The following is a 17,058-nucleotide window of genomic DNA, read 5'->3' as shown; positions in this document are numbered from 1 at the left end:
GCTGCTTGAGTAGGGCTCCACCCCACTCAAGTTCAGTAACCTAATTTCCAAAATGTGCTTGAACTTACTGCTTGGTTTGTTCCTGACAAACCGTGCCCAAGCAGACAACATCCTTGCCTGTATATCCTTTTTGCTGAGTCTTTGCTGAGAGATGCAGTAAAAAGTTGATTGAAGCAGGCAAAAGTCAGGAAGTGATGTCACTCTGTTTTCCGATGTATGCTGCGTAATGCAGTGATGTCACTTCCCATGCAGACAGATGAAGAGAAATGAAGTTCTCTTGCTTGGCTTTTGCTTTTAAAGATGGCTTTGACTTGAGTGCAGTGATGCTAATTCTTGTGCATTTGAGTGATAGGAAATGCAATAGTATCACAGATGGAAGATACACTCAAATTGAATACTTTTGGAGCTAGAATTTTGTCTTAATGGGTATTGTGTGTCTGGACCTTTGGTGTTGGATCTTATAGTTGTTTTGTAGCCATGCTGATGGTAGAAGGAAGACTGCTACTTTGAGCATTGAAATGTTTATAAACTTGTACTTTAATGACAGTAAATTACTTTCTGTGTTGTTTTAAGTCATGGAAAGGTTGTACATTCTTAACTGTTTCAATATTAGTTTGCACTGTTGATTCCAGACTTTTTTGGTTATTCTGGTGACATACTACAAAGCTAGTAGGACTGAGATTCGATTGAAGCACTTATCATATTGTGGTGTGGTCATTTGGGATATTGTGGTTTTAGGGTTCAGGACATGCTGGTATGTAGACTGTTAAAGACTCCTCTAGTTCATGGGGGATGCAGGGTACATATAGGTTGTTACCTGGGTGTGCAAAATTTGTGTAATTTGCTTTCAAGTAACTATCCGAAATTTTAGCAAAATTACCAGTAATTAACGAAATACAAATAGATCATTTAGTGATATAGTGATATATTTTAGCTCACACTGGGAAAGGCCAGAGAAAACAAAAGCAGTGCGTACAATAGCTCGCATTCTTCTGTTACTCTGTGTTCCTAACATAATTACATGAATTCGTGTCTTTTCAGAAATTCCTCAAACTACACAGGCATAATTTTCATTTTGCCCAAGCCGAGTGGTTACCTGATTTGTGGGACCTGTGTTTAGTATAAGTTACTGTTGGTTGCGAGAGTGTTATTCTAGGCATTTTTACTTGCTGCCTAGATCTTGCATGTGTTCACTTGGGGTGAGTTTTAAATCCCACAGCACCTACCCTGAGAAAGCCTTGGGATGCTCTGCCTCGCTACCCAAAAAGTCAAGTGGTAAAAAGAGTGACTTGGTTTCCATTTGGGGCATCTGCAGTATAGGTGCAGCAGAAACCAGTGGCAATGCCCAGGTTTTCAACTTTAGATTTGCAGCCAGTTAATGTAGAACACCTTATATTAGTATTCATATGGGTGGGAGTTATTAGACTATTCAGAACACAATTCCTCTCCGTCACCTTTATTTATGTTTCCAGTCGCTAATAAACATAGATTCCCAAATCAGTTAGATGTCATTAAATAAGCCCAATCAATGGGAGGAAATCTAGAAATGTGTCTAACGACAATGGATTCCAGTGAGCTAACTTAGCTTACATTACGTTAGTATTAATTTAATAGTCCCTTAATCCTGTTTTTCCTGTTTTACAAGTAATTATATTGTTCCATATAGGGTTACTTTCTCAGCAAAAAAGAGGGTATGTGGATAGGGTCCACGTGAAACTTTTAGGATGCTGAACGAAGATAAGCTCGGTGTCTAATGCACTTTCTATGTAAGCTACGTGACACTATTTTGTGGTGTTGGAGTATTTATATAATAGTCCACAACCGTAATGGGTGTTTTAATAGTAGTATCTCAGAGTCATGGGACAAGGCAGGACTTCCTGTGGTAGTGCCGCAATAGAAATGGAAGGCCGGAGGAAATTTATTGGAACCTGATGGCGGTCCTTCCCACTGCAATCTTGCTGCGAGAGGAAGGGCGATAGCGCCCTCTGGTCAACCTCCGGATCTGGCAGCTTAGGTATGAGGACCGAGAACGGGAATGTCAGAGGTCTGATTACGAATAACATCACTGACCAGTTCCTTACAGGTATTACGAGTGTGATTGTGTCAGTATTGTCATATACTTCCTTCTTAATTTTCCTTAATATAGCATTGCTGTCAGAGATCTATAGATGAGGGCCCCTACCTGTACTTACAAACTGCATTCTGAGCAACCTGACAAGCTATCTCTCACAAAACGGTTCAATGAATGTTGCAATAATTGCTTAGTCTAAATTTCATGTCTGAAATTTATAGGACCTGAGGATATGTGAGCAAACAGTGACTAAACTGACATTAGTATATTTTTTTGGTTCGGGGTTAGATGTGCCTTTGTGCCGTCGGGCTGCCACATGCAAGAGAAAGTGTCCTTATGCTGTGGTTCTACAGGTCAACATTTACGGGATCTACCGTGGATCGAAAGAGGTTAAAGAGATGCACTGTGGAAGTGAAAACCCAACAACAACTGCACTAGATGTTGTCATTTGAATCTTGGAATGTCAGTTCCTCTGACACTCCAAAAGACAGGATAAACCAAGTGAGAAAGGGTCTTTGTTCTAGATTGGGCAGGAGTAATCCATGTGGCAAACAGGCGACGTATCATGTTTGCCTCTGGAAAATAGCACATCAGAGGTAAACAGATAAAGGCTTAGGCCCATATTTATACTTTTTTAGCGCCGCATTTGCCTAATTTTTTGACGCAAAAGCAGCGCAAACTTACAAAATACAATTGTATTTTGGAAGTTTGCGCCTATTTTGCGTCAAAAAACGACGCAAATGCGGCGCTAAAAAAGCATAAATATGGGCCTAAAATGTGAAGGAGTAGAATGAGACATGAAGGGGCTGATTTAAGAGCCCCTATCGCTTCCTTGCCCTACATTAGCGTCTTGTTTTTTTGTACATTTGCTGCTAGGCCTTTTCCCCTCAGATGCAGAGTATTTTTTTGGCTATTTGGGATAGTTCATGCTTATGACCTTATAACTGCACATAAGCTACCCATGCCAAATTTGCGTCGTTTTTTCCCAACATTCTAGGGATTCAAGAGGTACCCAGAGTTTGTGGGTTCCCCTGGAGGAGACCAAGAAATTTGCCAAAATACAGCTAAAATTTAGGTTTTTTTTTTAATGGGGAAAAGTGCTGCAGAAGAAAGCATGTACTTTTCCCCCTGAAAATGGCATCAACAAAGGGTTGCGGTGCTAAAATCACCATCTTCCCAACTGTCAGAAACAGGCAGTCTTAAATAGGAAAATCCCATTTTTCAACAAAATGTTGGCATTTTACTGGGACATACCCAATTTTTACTATTTTTATTGCTTTGAGCCTCCTTCCAGCTAGTGACAGAAATGGGTGCGAAACCAATGCTGGATCCCGGACAGCTAAACATTTCTGAGCTGTAGACAAAATTCTAAATTCAGCAAGGGGTCATTTGTGTAGATTCTTCAAGGTTTTCTTACAGAAAGTAACAGCTAAAATAAAAAAAATATTGACATTGAAGTGAAAAAAAGAACCATTTCTGTCCATGTTTCCTTCTATAACCTTTTCCAGCTATAGTACATTTTTGAAAGCAATGTACCTTTATATCTACTGCACTATTCTGGTTGCAGGGATATAAAGGGCGTGTAGGTTCATCAGGAACCCTAGGTACCAAGAGACAATAAATGAGCTGCATCTTGAAATGCATTTTCATTGTATATCGGGTATACAGCAACTCATTTGGTGAAATATAGAGAGTGAAAAATAGGTATCGAGGAAACCTTTGTATTTCCAAAATGAGCACAAGATAAGATGTTGAGAAGCAGTGGTTATTTGCACATCTCTGAATTCCGGGGTCCCCATACTAGAATGTGAATTACAGGGCATTTCTCAAATAGACTTCTTTTTTGCACACTGTCTTACATTTGGAAGGAAAAAATGTAGAGAAAGACAAAGGGCAATAACACTTGTTCTTCTATTTTCTATTCCCCCAAGTCTCCCGATAAAAATGTTACCTCACTTGTGTGGGTAGGCCCCGTGCCAGGAAACGCAACATGGACACATCACATTTTTACATTGAAATCTGACGTGTTTTTTGGAAAGTGCCTAGCTGTGGATTTTGGCTTCTAGCTCAGCTGGCACCCAGGGAAACCGAGTGAACCTGTGCATTTTTGACAACTAGACTCCCAGATGAATCCAGGATGGGGTGGCTTGTGGGTCTCTCACTAGGTTCTGTTACCTAGAATCCTTTGCAAACCTAAAAATTTGGCAAAAAAACACCTTTTCCTCAAATTTCGGTAATGGAAAGTTCTGGAATCTCAGATGAGCCACAAACTTCCTTCCACCCAGCATTCCCCTAAGTCTTCCGATAAAAATGGTACCTCACTTGTGTGGGTAGGCCTAGTGCTCGCAACAGGAAATGCCCCAATACACCACTTGGACACTCCAAAGAAAACGGACCTGTTTTTGTGCACAGTGCCTAGCTGTGGAATTTCACCTCTAGCTCAGCCAGCACCTAGGAAAACCTAGCAAACCTATAGTTTTTTTAAAACTAGACACCTATGGAAATTCAGAATGGGGTGACTTGTGGGGCTCTCACCAGGTTCTGTTACCCATAATCCTTTGCAAACCTCAAAACTTGGCAAAAAAACCCTTTTTCCTCACATTTCGGTGATAGAAAGTTCTGGAATCTGAGAGGAGCCACAAATTTCCTTCCACCCAGCATTCCCCCAAATCTTCCAATAAAAATGGTACCTTCCTTGTGTGGGTAGGCCTAGTGCCCGTGACAGGAAATGCCCCAAAACACAACATGGACACATCAGATTTTTCTTATGAAAACTGACCTGTTTTTTGCAGATTGCCTAGTTGTGGATTTTGCCCTCTAGCTCATCTGGCACCTACGAAAACCTAACAAACCTGGCCATTTCTGAAAACTAGACACCTAGGGAAACCGTGGATGGGGTAACTTGTGGTGCTCTCAGCAGGTTCTGTTACCCAGACTCCTTTGCAAACCTCAAAATTTGGAAAAACACTTTTTCCTCATATTTCGGTGCTGAAAAGTTCTGGAATCAGAGGGGAGCCACAAACCTACTATTACTTAGCATTCCCCCACATCTCCTGATAAAAATGGTTCTTCACTTGTGTGGGTAGGCCTAGTGCCAGCGACAGGAAATGCCCCAAATCACTACGTGGACAAATCAAAATTATCAATGACAAAACTACCTGTTTTTGCGGGGTGGGGCACCTTCGTTTTTGGTCCTGGGCTCAGCAGCCATCTTGGGAAACCTACCAAACCTAGGCATTTCTGAAAACTAGATACCTGAGGGAGCCCAGGGAGGTGTGACTTGCGTGGTTCACACAGTGTTTTCTTACTCAAAATCCTCAACAAACCTCAAATTCACTAAAAAATCAAAATTTTCCAACATTTCTGTGTGGGATCACCACACCGGCACACATTTCTTACCACCCAACGTTTCCCTCTGTCTCCCGATAAAAATGATACCTCACTTGTGTAGGCGGGCAAAGTGACAGGGACAAGCCAAAACATGTCAAAATTGAGGGGGAACCAAAGTGGGTCCAAAAGGGCAGTTTGGAAAAAAATGTTTTTAGGCTGACAAGTGGAGCAGGATTTTTATCGGTATAGATGCAACAATGTTGGGTGGTAGCAATTTTGTGGATTCCTGCAGATTCTGGAACGTTCCTTCAAAAATGTGGGGAAAATGTGTGATTCCCAGCAAAGTTGGAGGTTTGCAGGGCACTGTGAGTAAGAAAATGGTGTGGGGTGCATGTGAATCACACCACCCTAGACTCACCAGATGTTTAGTTTTCAGATGTGTCTAGGTCTCGTAGATTTGCCCTGATTGGGGGCAGATGGGCCAAATAGAAACTGGCCGATCAGCCCCATGGGGGGCAGAAATGGCCTAAAATAAATTTGCCCCCCAGGGGAGCGGCCCTTGCCTAAGGGGTCGCTCCCCATCTGTAAAAAATGAAAAAATAAAAGTCCTATGGCCGGATAGTTTCTGCCCCCCTTGGGGGCAGATGGGCCTAATTAACATAGGCCGACCTGCCCCCAAGGGGGGCAGAAATGGCCATATAATGAATTGCACCCCTTGGGGAGTGATCCTTGCCCAAGGGGCCACTCCCCTTGTTTGTTTACCTAAGGTAAACAAAATCCCTGGTGTCTAGTGGTCTTTCCTGCAGCACGATCGCTAAGCGATCGTGCTGCAGGAATGTTCACAGAGACAAGAAAAGGAAAGGAAAAGCCTTTCTTTTCCTTTTCATGCCTCCCTGACCTCCACTGCCCCTGTACCCGAAGAGAAACTAATCTGTTTCTCCTCAGATTGCGCCGGAAGCCATGCTTCCAGCAAGATGGAGGAGACCTCTGATGAGGTCATCGCGCGATCATGTGCTGACGTCATCAGAAGTCACTGGAGGGTCAAGGGGGTCGGGGTGGAAGGAGAAGTGATTCCCCTTCCATCCCTGCCCAGGGGAGGGGGATGGGCCGGGTGCTGGACATAACCGTTACGTCCACAGCACCCAAGGGGTTAATGCTGATATGGACCAACGAGGCCAAAATCTCCACGCCAAATTTAAAAAGTGGCGCAATGCCTCGATTACGCCACTTTGTAACGCTTTGCGCTACATTATGCCTGTGCCAGGCATAATGTATGCAAAGGGATCTTTCCCCTGTTAGGGGGGGTGATAAAATGGATCAAAGAAATGTAAGAGATTTCTTTGCATCATTTATTTCGGCACTTTTAATGCCTTCTCAGAGCAGGCATTAAAAGGAGGCACACCATTGTTAACAATGGGCCTCAATGGGCTTTGCAGGATTAGCGTAAATTTTTTTGACACTAATCGTGCAAAGCTCTGAACTAGTATAAAAAATTATGATGCTAGTTCCCTAAATACCGCCATGGTGCACCGTACCTTAGATAAGGCACACACATGGTGGCATTAGAGGGTTGCTAAGGGGTGCAAGAAAAGTGGCACTGCACTTAGTGCAGTGCCACTTTTCTTAATCTGGCCCCAAGTGGCTTGCAGGGTAAAGGCTTATTACCTTCCTCCTTTGTCTGCCTTGCTACAGTCCTCAGTTGTGGAGAGATGCCTCGTTCGTGGACAATATTCACTAAGCTTTAAAAATTCCAGGATAGTGGCCCTCCCAAAATGGCTCCACAGGAAGAATACCTCCTGTATCTCAAAAGGAGGGGCCTGGTCAGAATTTCTCTTTCTTTTTCTGTCTCTAAAGGACAAGGATTTGCATGGTGGAATCTGGGGCTTAGTGCTTTTTAGGGTCGTGATCTCTCTGTGGGCTTTTAACCATGCCCATGTCACGCCCATTAGTTTGGTTGGTTCGTGGCTTGCCTTTTAAAATTCACTTGATTTCATTAGTGAAAGGCATGCAAACATCATGCCTTTTCCAGGGTTTAGCCCGCCTAGAGCACACAGGCCAATTACAGAAAAACTACGAGGCTCTGTTTTTTCAGTATGGTTTCTGGACTACTTTCTCTCTTTATTTCATAGGCAGCACGATCTTGCTGGGCAGTAATGTGCGCTTTGCATGCCATCAACCCTGTTACATGGATAATTGCACTTTTGTCAGTTTCGTGGATACTTGCATTTTTGCCTGTTACATGGATAATTGCACTTTTGCCTATACGTTTCACTGCAGCGAACGTCTGTTTGCTTTTATGAGTCTACTTTGCACTAATGGCGGCCGTCAGCTGGTTTATGTGAAACTGTTCTACTTTTCATTTTCAGGTTATGTGGCAAGAAAAGTCTGGTTAGGAGTTTACAATGCTAATAGCTGTAACTCGAGCAAACGTGAGACCCATTGCATTGCAAATGCTTGTTTATTACTGTTTCTTATTTTTTGCCATGGTTGTTGCCTTCTCTAGCGGCAGCCTTGGTTTATATGTGATACAGAAAGAGTTCTGTTACCCGCATGCTTCCTTCTGCATGTGGCCGTTAGGAGGTAGCCTCTGCCGAAGTTAAGCATCTTTGTTTATACAGGGTCATTGGTGCTAGCAGAGCACAGCCTCTTGATTTCTGAGGTTTTTTATTGAGGATTTATTCCTCTTTCCCAATATTAGGACCCCGCCTGCCCAAATTAAGATGCTGGCAGTCACACAAGTTTGTGCATAATCCAGTGACTCATTGATAGACAATTGGGTGAAGAAGGAAGTGCATTTCAAACATGTCTTCTCCACTTTATTCTACATAGTATTAACCATGGAGGGGAAGCATGCTAAGAAGAAGAGAATGGACACGTCAACATCTTCTGCCTCTGATGAGGAGCCACTGTCTTGTGTTCATTCATGCTCATCAACTGACATGACATTTTACAGCAGATGGGGACCATAGTTGTTGAAGCACTCTTTGTTGCTAGAGAGCCGTTACCACCTTCACCCTGCTCAATGCGCATAGACTTGTGGGGGCAGTTATTGATTCTTATCATTTGAATGATGAGAAAAAGAGAGGAAGATACATTCAGGGGTCTGAATTAAAGACTGTACTCTCACATATCAAGTAGAATCTTTCATTTCTAGATACTCCAGTTTAACCCAAGGTGGAGGATTTCTTCTCTCAGTATAGACAGAATGAGCCAGAATCCTTTCTAGTTCACAAGGTAATTAGGGGCTTATTGTCCAGAGAAAGGTCAAGTGCTGAAAAGGTCACATTTCCAAGATGTTCGGCAAAAGCAGGACCCCTTGCACAGGTTTCCTGAGGAATTTCTCTCATCTGTGAAAGTGGTCTCATTGATGGCCAGACTCACTACTAGAAATCCTAACCAGCTTCCGGTTTTGCACTCAGAATGGGGACATATGCCTCATAGGCTGTGCAATCTTTGATACAGGACTTTGATGCGTTGGCAGAGGAACTGATCAGAGAGGCAGCATCAGTTCTAGATTGTCATTGATGTAACTGCAAGTGATTCATCTCCAATATTACCTTTGACCTCTCACCTGTGGTAGCTGCTTCAATTGGGTCCTCCATATTGGCAAGCAGCATATCTGGATGAGCATGTGGACAGTGCCCAGAAATCCCTTTTGATACACTTGCCCCTCAGTGGATCTAAGAGGTTGGGTTCTCAGGTGGAAGAACTTGTGAAGAAATCAGCAGATGACCATCAATTGGATAGGAGTTTTGGGTATTGCAGAGCATTAGGACAATCTATTTTTTCAAGAGGTGGAAATCAGCCCTTTCATGGCTAAGGTCACAGCCAGGACAGCCCTTCTTTTAATAAATCCTGGCGGCAGCTAGCTACCCTATCAACCTCCAAATCCTGACTATCCAGAGCGAGTGGGAGGAAAGAATCAGGCATCTGCAGGAGTATGGAGAGAGGATATGTCAGAGGTTCTGGTCTGGAATTTGGTGCAGAATAGGTACAGGGCAGAATTTTCTTCCACTTCTAAAGATTCTTTCATTCCTACTCTGTCTGTGAAATCACTTGAAGTGTCACACTCTAAAAAATGGATTCAGGATCTGCTGGAGAAAGGTGCTGGTATCCCAATACCACCTCTAGAAAGAGGAAAAGGGTGTTATTCCATCATATTCCTTATGTAGAAGGTTTGGTAGGCGTTCCATTCTGTCCTGGACTTAAAGACTGTCAACTTATTTGTGCTGTCCCAAAGGTTTAAAATGGTGAGCCTCAAAGATGTTTTACCTTGACACCTATTTACATATTTCTGAATCCCAGTTCCCAAAGATTGTTAAGATTCTTTGCTCTGGGCCAGCATTACCAATTTTGGATTCTTCAATTTTGCCTATCCTCAGCTCCAAGAGTTTTTACTAACACGCTGGCACCATCAATGGGTAACCTTCATTCGCAGGAATTGCTGGTTTTCCCATATCTAGATGGTTGGCTAATCTTTGCCTCGTCTTTTAATGAGGGACAAGAAGAATTTCAGATCATTTGAGACACTCTAACAGAGCATGGGTGGCTAATCAGTTGGGCAAAATCATACTTTGTGCATTCCTAAGAGCTTCCATCTCTCCAAAGGAAGCTTAGGGGATGATTAAGGAATCTCTTGGACCTTCATCGGGCTGTGGCAAGGGAATGTTTGACAGTACAAGTGGACATGGCAGCAGCTCTGTTGTTGGTACTGTGACCTTCAACTTTACAATCATGAATATCATCTTCTTCACGGCTGGTATCCGGCTACCTGTTACTACAAGACTCTGATGTTAATCTTTCCCGAAGATATCCACAAACTCCAAAGGTGGTTGGATCCCAACAACCTCATCAAAGGCATTCTTCTGTTTCCTCCCCGCCTGTGACAATCATCATGGATGCAAGCTGTCTGGGTGGGAGGTGACTTTGATGGATCACGCAGTCCAGGGTCTGTGGACAGCTTCAGGGTTCCCCAATTTGTCGAACTGGAAGCAGCTGGAGGCAATCTACGGCGCACATCTAGCTTTTGCCCCCTGGTCCATGCAAAACCTGTCTTGATTCACATAGACAATCAGATATCTCAGGCACATAACAGCGATCACTGTTACAGGGAGGGGGAATGGGTGTGCTCATGGGCTTCTGAGCTGCCTATTCCCCTCATCTGTAATAATTTTGCTTATTTCTCTTGTAGAATATACATTGGTTGTAATTATGTATACATGAACGTATATGCCATATGTCTATGATAAGCTGTCTGTAAGTGATTGTGATGAAATACTGATAATTTTGTTACTTTGTAACTATTTGATTGCATGAGCACATTGGTTTGTTTAGCTGAATTTATGGCAATAAGTAACTGTGTCATCATGCAGAATGTCTGACAGTGTTTGTCTCTCTTGTCTCTTCTCATAATTGGTGAGTCGCGTTAGACTTTTTCTCCTTCCTACTGGGATTCCCCATTTTTTCTCCTGTATATTTGATTATTTACAATTACTGGTTTTTCCACCTTTTTTCACACAATGTTTTTTCCTATGGTCTTTCTTTCTGTTTTATTTCTAGACACACAGAAAGGCCATTTGTATGTTAGAGATGGGCGTCAACCGCCCTCATCCCATCTGTTCTTACATTGGGTTACCAACTGCTCCTTGTTGGACTGATTCTTCAGAATCAGCTTTGTGGGCTCACTTTTGGTGCCTGTACATCCACTTTCAAGTCTTTTGAGTTCCGTAGAGGACTGCTTCCCTATGATGGATTGATATTTTCTAGAATTTTTGAGAATCACCCAGATGTGCCTCCTTGGTGTTTTGTTTTTACTTTGAGTGATTCCCCATCCCTGCAATTGTTTTGCTGAGTTTACATATGCATAACACTTTGACTCCGAGGTAGTCTTCTCACACCTTATCACACTTCTTGGTGAGGAGTTAACAATTTATGAATAATCTCATGATTGATTCTGTATTGTTTTCAGTCTAGTTTCTAGATATTCATTGCTTTACTGGACACAGTGAGAAAACCACTGCTCCCTTTTTATGGTTGAGCCTGCAAGTGCATGCGCTAGCACATGCACCTCGCTTGCAGGACTCTACTGTGTTCAGTAAAGGGCTTGGAGCCCACCTGCTGCTCACCATTTGTTGGTTTATATGGCACTCTTCTTTACAGCCTTGTAATTGGTCAAGGCACGCCTGGCACCATTTTGATTTCTCTGTGTGGAGCAGGGATCAAGCACTAATTAATTCAACCGAATTAGTGCCTGCCCGCTGCTCCCAGTGTGATCGAGGTACAATTTGCTCTTTTTAACTTCTAGTGCCCCACAAACAGAAGGCTTGTGACTTGAAAAAACGTGCCCAGTAGGACAAACAAAATTGCAGTTTTTTCTAACATTCTTTTATTTTGCCAAGTTGTCTTTTCTCAGTTTCCACTCATGTTTTTTCTGTCTATGCTTGTGGGTGCTGTTGTCAAAAGATGACAATTAACTTGATCTCAATATACGAGACCTATTGCTTTGAAAATGCTTGTTACTTTTTGGAGGCATTGCTTCTTTGGCATGATATCCTTTTAACATGTACCTTTCATTTGTATTTGTACATGGCTCACTGCTTTGTAGTTTTAACCACGTCCATGCTGAGGATGTAATGGCTGTGGATGGTGGTTGTGTGCTGAGGACGTAACTGTTACGTCCTCTGCACACGACCAGCAAATACCTCTGCTGTTTTCAGCAGAGGGATTTGCTTTTTCTGAAAACAGTCTTGGGAGCTGGGAAAGAGCTTTACCAAATCCCAACGTTGTTTTGAGTTATCACTGAAAGGACAAGCAGGGCCCATGGTGCGCTGATGTTATTTCAATGAAAACTAAAGTGAAATGAGCCGATCGGCTCATTTTACTTTCTCTGTCTCATTCTCATGGGGCTATCGTAGCCCTCGAGCACTGAGGCATATGGGAGAGGAATAATTGAGAATGGGAAAAATCTCCTCTTACCAATGGTACACTTCACTAGTGGATCCCTGCTTGGGGATTGCCACAGGAGGGTGGTCCCCAAGCAGGGAACCACCCACTAGACACCCAGGAGGGGAGAGAGGCCCCTTGGGCAAGGGCTTTTGCTCCTCCCCAATGTTTATCAACCAAATCAGTTTTTCTGACCCCCAGGTGGCAGATGGGGCAAATAGCCCCTGATCTGTCCCATGGGGGCAGAAAACCCACTATGTCCCAGCCCAGGTAGAATGTTAATTAGAGTGGGAGGCTGCCCTGTATGGACTTGGCTATGCCCCCACCCCTCCCACAAAATGAACAGTTTTTCTTTCCCATGGGGCAATAGCCCCCAGTCTGCCCCCCGGGGGGCAGAGAAAGTCCACTAGGCCTCAGGGAGTATTTTATTTAGCCAGAGTAGGAATGAGGGCTTCCCAGAATGGGCTTGGGAATGCCCCCTCTGTTCCCAAAAAATGAGCACAGTATTTCTGCACCCCGGGGGAGCAGAAAGCCTACTAGGTACCAGAGAGTATTTTCGTTAGATAGAGTTGGGGTATAGGCTGTCCTGAATGGGCTTGCCAATGCCCCAACCCCCGAAAAAATGAGCACAGGCTTTCTGCCCCCCCCGGTGGCAGATGGGAGCAATAGCCCCTGATCTGACCCTTGGCGGCGCTGAAAGCCCACTAGGCACCAGGGAGTATTTTATTCACCCGAGTAGGGTTGGAGCTGGCCAGAACGGGCATGCTAATGCCCCTACCATCACCGCCCAAAAATTGGCACAGTCTTCCTTCCTTCTCCCCTGGGGAGGCAGAAACTCCCCGAGGCACCAGGGACCACTTTTTTCTGTCATAGGGGTGGGAGCTGACCAGAATGAGCATGCCGATTCCCCCATACCCTCAAAAAATAGGCACAGTAATTTTGCCCCCCTGGGGGACAGATTCTGATTATTACAAAGATCTGCCCCCCCCCAGGGGGTCAGAAAGACCACTAGGTAGTAGGGATATGTTTATAGACATGTCAGGGAGCGGCCACATAGGCAAAGGTCACTCCCTTTTTTTTGGGTGCACATTTTGGTTGTTTCTGCCCAACTTGGAGGTAGATCAATGATATTTTTATGCTCATCTGCCCCCAAGGGGGGGAAAAATCACTAGTTACCAGAGAAGGTTTCTGTGTGTGTGTGTGTGAACTTGAGTTTGGCAGTCTGTCTGCGTGTACTGACGTTTGGCTGCCTGTGTGTGTATTGGCATTTTGCTGGTGGTGTGTGTGGACCTGTGCGTGACTGGCGGTGTGCTTGAACTGGCGCTTGGCTGGTGGTGTGGCTTTTGTGAATTTTCTTACCCAGAACCCCCTGAAAACCTTTAGCTACAAAGTAAAAATTTCTTCAAATTTCTGTGTGGGAAAGTTGTAGGAGCACCATACGGGCACAAATTTCCTACCACACAGTGTTCCCCTCAGTCTCCTGATAAAAATGGTACCTCAGTTGTGTGTGTCCCCAAAGCAGAGTCAACCTAAAAACATATAAAATGAATAACTGAAGGGGAACCAAAGTGAGTCCAAAACCACAATCTACAAGTTTTTTGCCCTCCTCTGTCTCAGGCCCTTGGTCCACCCACACAAGTGAGTTATCATTTTTACAGAGATACTGAGGGAAACGCTGGGTGGCAGTGATCCCGCAACTTTTCCACACAGACTTTTGACAAAAGTGTGACTTTTTAGCTAAATTTGAGGTTTTCAGGGGATTCTGGTTAAGAAAACATTAGGGATCAAAGCAAGCCACATCTCCCTAGTCTCCCAAAGTGTCTAGTTTTCAGAAATGTCTGGGTTTGGTAGGTTTCCCTAGATAGCAGTCGAGCCTGAGGCTAAAAACACAGGTGGCCCCCTATCAATCACAAAACAACCTATCTTTGCATGGGGGTTACCTGCGTTTTTGGTCCCGGGCTCAGTGACCATCTAAGGAAGCCTACCAAACTGCAACATTTCTGAAAACTAGACACCTAGGAGCGTCCAGGAAGGCGTGGTTTTGCATGAATTCATCAATGTTTTCTTACCCAGAATCCGCTGCAAACCCCAAATTTAGCTACAAAATCACATTTTCCTTACATTTTTTTGTGGGATCACCATGCCTGCACAAATTTCCTACCACCCAGCGTTCCCCTCAGTCTCCCAATAAAATTGATATCTCACTTTTGTGGGTGGAAAAAGCAGAGTCAGTCTAAAATAAAACTGCGCCTATAAACACGCTTCAATCTCTACCTATTTTTGGCCCTTTCCTGTCGCAGGCATTTGGCTCACCCACACAAGTGAGCCACTACTTTTATTGGAAGACTTGGGGAATGCTGAGTGAAGGAAGTTTGTGGCTCCCCTCAGATTCCAGAACTTTCCATCACAGAAATATGAGGACAATTAGTTTTTTAGACAAATTTTAAGGATTGCAATGGATTCTGTGTAACAGAACTTGGTGAGAGCCACACAACTCACCCCATCCTGGATTCCCCTAGGTGTCTAGTTTTCAAAAATGTACAGGTTTGCTATGTTTCTCTCTATGCCAGCTGAGCTAGGTCCCAATATCCACAATTAGGCACATCACAAAAAAGGTCAGTTTTCAGTTGAAAAATGTGATGCACCCACATTGCGTTTTGGCTGTTACTTGTCATGGGCAATAGGCCTACTCACACAAGTGAGGAAAGGAGACTTTGGGGAATGCTGGGCAGATGGAAGTTTGTGGCTTTCCTCAGATTCCAGAACATTTCATCATAGAAATGTGAGGAAAATGTGTTTTTAGACAAATTTTGAGGGTCGCAAGGAATTCTGGGCAACAGAACCTGATGAGAGCCACACACATCAACCCATGCTGGATTACCCTGGGTATCCAGTTTTCAAAAATGTATAGGTTTGCTTGGTTTCCCTGCCTGCCGGATGAGCTAGGGCCCAAAATCCACAGCTAGGCACATTGCAAATAAAGGGTGAGTTTTCAGTGGAAGAATTTGATGTGTTCACATTGCATTTTGGGCTGTTTCCGTTCACAAGCACTAGGCCTACCCACACAAGTGAGGTACCATTTCTATCAGGATAGTTATAGGAATACAGAACAGTAGAATAAGTGTTATTACCAATTGACTTTCTCTGCATGTGTACCTTCCAAATGTAAGACAGTGTGTAAAAAAGAATTCCTTTCTAGAAATGCCCTCTATTTCACATGCTAGTATGGTTACACACAAATTCAGTGATGTCCAAATAACCACTGGTTCTAAACTCCATATCTTGTGCCCATTTCAGAAATACATATGATTTCTTGATACCTATTTCTCACTCTTTATATTTTACCAAATGGTTGCTGTATATCAAGTACACAATGAAAATCCTTTGCAAGGTGTAGCTCAGTTATTGGCTCTGTGTACCTTGGGTTCGTGGTGAGCCATCCAGCCCCATATATTCCAGCCCTATATCTTCCTGCAACCAGAAAGGTCAATTGGATGTAACTGTATATTGATTCCAAAAATCTGCCATAGTTAGTCGCAGTTACAGATGAAAACATAGACACAAATTGTTGTTTTTTTCAACCCAATTTCTATATATTTTCATTTCAACTGTTACTTTCTATAAAAACCCTTGATGAATCTACAAAAATTACCCCTTGATGAATTTAGAATTTAGAAAAGTGGAAGGAAATTTGTGGCTCCTCTCAGATTCCAGAACTTTCTGCCACAGAAATGTGAGGAACGTGTGGTTTTTTAGCCAAATTTTGAGGTTTGCAAAGGATTCTGGGTAACAGAACCTGGTCCGAGCCCCACAAGTCACCCCATCTTGGATTCCCCTAGGTCTCTAGTTTTCAGAAATGCACAGGTTTGGTAGGTTTCCCTAGGTGCCGGCTGAGCTAGAGGCCAAAATCTACAGTTAGGCACTTCGCAAAAATCACCTCTATTTTCTTTAAAAAAATTGGATGTGTCCACATTGCGCTTTGGGGCGTTTCCTGTCGCGGGCGCTAGGCCTACCCACACAAGTGATGTATCATTTTTATCGGGAGACTTGGGGGAACGCTGGTTGGAAGGAAATTTGTGGCTCCTCTCAGATTCCAGAACTTTCTGCCACAGAAATGTGAGGAACATGTGTTTTTTTAGCCAAATTTTGAGTTTGCAAAGGATTCTGGGTAACAGAACCTGGTCCGAGCCCCACAAGTCACCCCATCTTGGATTCCCCTAGGTCTCTAGTTTTCAGAAATGCACAGGTTTGGTAGGTTTCCCTAGGTGTCCGCTGAGCTAGACGCCAAAATCTACAGGTAGGCACTTCGCAAAAAACACCTCTGTTTTCTTTCAAAAAATTGGATGTGTCCACGTTGCGCTTTGGGGCGTTTCCTGTCGCGGGCGCTAGGCCTACCCAAACAACTGAGGTATAATTTTTATCAGGAGACTTGGGGTAATGCTAGGTGGAAGGAAATTTGTGGCTCCTCTCAGATTCCAGAACTTTCTGCCACAGAAATGTGAGGAACATGTGTTTTTTTAGCCAAATTTTGAGGTTTGCAAAGGATTCTGGGTAGCAGAACCTGGTCCGAGCCCCACAAGTCACCCCATCTTGGATTCTCCTAGGTCTCTAGTTTTCAGAAATGCACAGGTTTGGTAGGTTTCCCTAGGTGCCGGCTGAGCTAGAGGCCAAAATCTACAGGTAGGCACTTTGCAAAAAACACCTCTGTTTTCTTT

Source organism: Pleurodeles waltl, chromosome 4_2 (genome assembly GCF_031143425.1).
Source record: "Pleurodeles waltl isolate 20211129_DDA chromosome 4_2, aPleWal1.hap1.20221129, whole genome shotgun sequence".
NCBI classification, from domain to species: domain Eukaryota; kingdom Metazoa; phylum Chordata; class Amphibia; order Caudata; family Salamandridae; genus Pleurodeles; species Pleurodeles waltl.
The sequence above is the reverse complement of the archived record's forward strand: the minus strand, read 5'-3'. Positions refer to the sequence as shown.